A 6,000-nucleotide genomic window follows, 5' to 3' on the forward strand; every position below is an offset into this window, starting at 1 on the left:
GGGGACTTGAACCCTGAATGTCCTGTTTACAAACCCCCGGTTTATCTCCTGCGCCACACTGGCATGTAAGGAATTACCGGGAACTCATATTTAACCAGCCTTTTAGAATTTAGATGGACATTGAAAATGTTCTTCAGGGGACTTGAACCCTGAATGTCCTGTTTACAAACCCCCGGTTTATCACCTGCACCACACTGGCATGTAAGGTATAACCGGGAACTCATATTTAACAAGCCTTTTAGAATTTAGATGGACATTGAAAAGGTTCTTCAGGGGACTTGAACCCTGAATGTCCTGTTTACAAACCCCCGGTTTATCACCTGCGCCACACTGGCATGTAAGGTATAACCGGGAACTCATATTTAACCAGCCTTTTAGAATTTAGATGGACATTGAAAATGTTCTTCAGGGGACTTGAACCCTGAATGTCCTGTTTACAAACCCCCGGTTCATCTCCTGCGCCACACTGGCATGTAAGGAATTACCGGGAACTCATATTTAACCAGCCTTTTAGAATTTAGATGGACATTGAAAATGTTCTTCAGGGGACTTGAACCCTGAATGTCCTGTTTACAAACCCCCGGTTTATCACCTGCACCACACTGGCATGTAAGGTATAACCGGGAACTCATATTTAACAAGCCTTTTAGAATTTAGATGGACATTGAAAATGTTCTTCAGGGGTCCTCCAGCACCTTGATGTCATGACATGGGACTTGAACCAGCCAACTGACTGTAGCAGAGGCAACGGGCCAAGCACTCCACACCATTACGCCACGGCACCTTTGGGCATTCAGCAGATGTCTCCGGGTGCTTTTGAGTTTTTATTGAAATTTTGAAAAAAAAAGTTATCCTCGTTTCTCATCATTTTGGACCATGGGCTATAGCCTATATCGTACGGCATACTATAGCGCGCCGTTTTTCATCATTTTTGATGATTTGACAAAAATGAAAAAATGAAAAAAACGATGGGTTATAGCCCATGTTTTTTGAAATTTTGAAAAAAAAAGTTATCCTCGTTTCTCATCATTTTGGACCATGGGCTGTAGCCTATATCGTACGGCATACTATAGCGCGCCGTTTTTCATCATTTTTGATGATTTGACAAAAATGAAAAAAAGAAAAAAACGATGGGTTATAGCCCATGTTTTTTGAAATTTTGAAAAAAAAAGTTATCCTCGTTTCTCATCATTTTGGACCATGGGCTGTAGCCTATATCGTACGGCATACTATAGCGCGCCGTTTTTCATCATTTTTGATGATTTGACAAAAATGAAAAAATGAAAAAAACGATGGGTTATAGCCCATGTTTTTTGAAATTTTGAAAAAAAAAGTTATCCTCGTTTCTCATCATTTTGGACCATGGGCTATAGCCTATATCGTACGGCATACTATAGCGCGCCGTTTTTCATCATTTTTGATGATTTGACAAAAATGAAAAAAAGAAAAAAACGATGGGTTATAGCCCATGTTTTTTGAAATTTTGAAAAAAAAAGTTATCCTCGTTTCTCATCATTTTGGACCATGGGCTGTAGCCTATATCGTACGGCATACTATAGCGCGCCGTTTTTCATCATTTTTGATGATTTGACAAAAATGAAAAAATGAAAAAAACGATGGGTTATAGCCCATGTTTTTTGAAATTTTGAAAAAAAAAGTTATCCTCGTTTCTCATCATTTTGGACCATGGGCTATAGCCTATATCGTACGGCATACTATAGCGCGCCGTTTTTCATCATTTTTGATGATTTGACAAAAATGAAAAAAAGAAAAAAACGATGGGTTATAGCCCATGTTTTTTGAAATTTTGAAAAAAAAAGTTATCCTCGTTTCTCATCATTTTGGACCATGGGCTGTAGCCTATATCGTACGGCATACTATAGCGCGCCGTTTTTCATCATTTTTGATGATTTGACAAAAATGAAAAAATGAAAAAAACGATGGGTTATAGCCCATGTTTTTTGAAATTTTGAAAAAAAAAGTTATCCTCGTTTCTCATCATTTTGGACCATGGGCTATAGCCTATATCATACGGCATACTATAGCGCGCCGTTTTTCATCATTTTTGATGATTTGACAAAAATGAAAAAAAGAAAAAAACGATGGGTTATAGCCCATGTTTTTTGAAATTTTGAAAAAAAAAGTTATCCTCGTTTCTCATCATTTTGGACCATGGGCTGTAGCCTATATCGTACGGCATACTATAGCGCGCCGTTTTTCATCATTTTTGATGATTTGACAAAAATGAAAAAATGAAAAAAACGATGGGTTATAGCCCATGTTTTTTGAAATTTTGAAAAAAAAAGTTATCCTCGTTTCTCATCATTTTGGACCATGGGCTATAGCCTATATCGTACGGCATACTATAGCGCGCCGTTTTTCATCATTTTTGATGATTTGACAAAAATGAAAAAAAGAAAAAAACGATGGGTTATAGCCCATGTTTTTTGAAATTTTGAAAAAAAAAGTTATCCTCGTTTCTCATCATTTTGGACCATGAGCTATAGCCTATATCGTACGGCATACTATAGCGCGCCGTTTTTCATCATTTTTGATGATTTGACAAAAATGAAAAAAATAAAAAAACGATGGGTTATAGCCCATGTTTTTTGAAATTTTGAAAAAAAAAGTTATCCTCGTTTCTCATCATTTTGGACCAAAAATGATGAAAAACGGCGTGCTATAGTATGCCGTACGGTAGGGGCTATAGCCCATGTTCAAAAATGATGAAAAATGAGGATAACATTTTTTTCAAAAATTCAAAAAACGATGGGCTATAACCCATGTTTTTTTGAAATTTTGAATTTTCTTCAAATCCTCAAAAATGATGAAAAACGGCGTGCTATAGTATGCCGTACGGTAGGGGCTATAGCCCATGTTCAAAAATGATGAAAAATGAGGCTAACATTTTTTTCAAAAATTAAAAAAACGATGGGCTATAACCCATGTTTTTTGAAATTTTGAATTTTCTTCAAATCCTCAAAAATGATGAAAAACGGCGTGCTATAGTATGCCGTACGGTAGGGGCTATAGCCCATGTTCAAAAATGATGAAAAATGAGGATAACATTTTTTTCAAAAATTCAAAAAACGATGGGCTATAACCCATGTTTTTTTAAATTTTGAATTTTCTTCAAATCCTCAAAAATGATGAAAAACGGCGTGCTATAGTATGCCGTACGGTAGGGGCTATAGCCCATGTTCAAAAATGATGAAAAATGAGGATAACATTTTTTTCAAAAATTCAAAAAACGATGGGCTATAACCCATGTTTTTTGAAATTTTGAATTTTCTTCAAATCCTCAAAAATGATGAAAAACGGCGTGCTATAGTATGCCGTACGGTAGGGGCTATAGCCCATGTTCAAAAATGATGAAAAATGAGGATAACATTTTTTTCAAAAATTCAAAAAACGATGGGCTATAACCCATGTTTTTTGAAATTTTGAATTTTCTTCAAATCCTCAAAAATGATGAAAAACGGCGTGCTATAGTATGCCGTACGGTAGGGGCTATAGCCCATGTTCAAAAATGATGAAAAATGAGGATAACATTTTTTTAAAAAATTCAAAAAACGATGGGCTATAACCCATGTTTTTTGAAATTTTGAATTTTCTTCAAATCCTCAAAAATGATGAAAAACGGCGTGCTATAGTATGCCGTACGGTAGGGGCTATAGCCCATGTTCAAAAATGATGAAAAATGAGGATAACATTTTTTTCAAAAATTCAAAAAACGATGGGCTATAACCCATGTTTTTTGAAAATTTGAATTTTCTTCAAATCCTCAAAAATGATGAAAAACGGCGTGCTATAGTATGCCGTACGGTAGGGGCTATAGCCCATGTTCAAAAATGATGAAAAATGAGGATAACATTTTTTTCAAAAATTCAAAAAACGATGGGCTATAACCCATGTTTTTTGAAATTTTGAATTTTCTTCAAATCCTCAAAAATGATGAAAAACGGCGTGCTATAGTATGCCGTACGGTAGGGGCTATAGCCCATGTTCAAAAATGATGAAAAATGAGGATAACATTTTTTTCAAAAATTCAAAAAACGATGGGCTATAACCCATGTTTTTTGAAATTTTGAATTTTCTTCAAATCCTCAAAAATGATGAAAAACGGCGTGCTATAGTATGCCGTACGGTAGGGGCTATAGCCCATGTTCAAAAATGATGAAAAATGAGGATAACATTTTTTTCAAAAATTCAAAAAACGATGGGCTATAACCCATGTTTTTTGAAATTTTGAATTTTCTTCAAATCCTCAAAAATGATGAAAAACGGCGTGCTATAGTATGCCGTACGGTAGGGGCTATAGCCCATGTTCAAAAATGATGAAAAATGAGGATAACATTTTTTTCAAAAATTCAAAAAACGATGGGCTATAACCCATGTTTTTTGAAATTTTGAATTTTCTTCAAATCCTCAAAAATGATGAAAAACGGCGTGCTATAGTATGCCGTACGGTAGGGGCTATAGCCCATGTTCAAAAATGATGAAAAATGAGGATAACATTTTTTTCAAAAATTCAAAAAACGATGGGCTATAACCCATGTTTTTTGAAATTTTGAATTTTCTTCAAATCCTCAAAAATGATGAAAAACGGCGTGCTATAGTATGCCGTACGGTAGGGGCTATAGCCCATGTTCAAAAATGATGAAAAATGAGGATAACATTTTTTTCAAAAATTCAAAAAACGATGGGCTATAACCCATGTTTTTTGAAATTTTGAATTTTCTTCAAATCCTCAAAAATGATGAAAAACGGCGTGCTATAGTATGCCGTACGGTAGGGGCTATAGCCCATGTTCAAAAATGATGAAAAATGAGGATAACATTTTTTTCAAAAATTCAAAAAACGATGGGCTATAACCCATGTTTTTTGAAATTTTGAATTTTCTTCAAATCCTCAAAAATGATGAAAAACGGCGTGCTATAGTATGCCGTACGGTAGGGGCTATAGCCCATGTTCAAAAATGATGAAAAATGAGGATAACATTTTTTTCAAAAATTCAAAAAACGATGGGCTATAACCCATGTTTTTTGAAATTTTGAATTTTCTTCAAATCCTCAAAAATGATGAAAAACGGCGTGCTATAGTATGCCGTACGGTAGGGGCTATAGCCCATGTTCAAAAATGATGAAAAATGAGGATAACATTTTTTTCAAAAATTCAAAAAACGATGGGCTATAACCCATGTTTTTTGAAATTTTGAATTTTCTTCAAATCCTCAAAAATGATGAAAAACGGCGTGCTATAGTATGCCGTACGGTAGGGGCTATAGCCCATGTTCAAAAATGATGAAAAATGAGGATAACATTTTTTTCAAAAATTCAAAAAACGATGGGCTATAACCCATGTTTTTTGAAATTTTGAATTTTCTTCAAATCCTCAAAAATGATGAAAAACGGCGTGCTATAGTATGCCGTACGGTAGGGGCTATAGCCCATGTTCAAAAATGATGAAAAATGAGGATAACATTTTTTTCAAAAATTCAAAAAACGATGGGCTATAACCCATGTTTTTTGAAATTTTGAATTTTCTTCAAATCCTCAAAAATGATGAAAAACGGCGTGCTATAGTATGCCGTACGGTAGGGGCTATAGCCCATGTTCAAAAATGATGAAAAATGAGGATAACATTTTTTTCAAAAATTCAAAAAACGATGGGCTATAACCCATGTTTTTTGAAATTTTGAATTTTCTTCAAATCCTCAAAAATGATGAAAAACGGCGTGCTATAGTATGCCGTACGGTAGGGGCTATAGCCCATGTTCAAAAATGATGAAAAATGAGGATAACATTTTTTTCAAAAATTCAAAAAACGATGGGCTATAACCCATGTTTTTTGAAATTTTGAATTTTCTTCAAATCCTCAAAAATGATGAAAAACGGCGTGCTATAGTATGCCGTACGGTAGGGGCTATAGCCCATGTTCAAAAATGATGAAAAATGAGGATAACATTTTTTTCAAAAATTCAAAAAACGATGGGCTATA

Source organism: Protomyctophum bolini, assembly GCF_963924005.1.
Source record: "Protomyctophum bolini genome assembly, chromosome: 20".
NCBI classification, from domain to species: Eukaryota; Metazoa; Chordata; class Actinopteri; order Myctophiformes; family Myctophidae; genus Protomyctophum; species Protomyctophum bolini.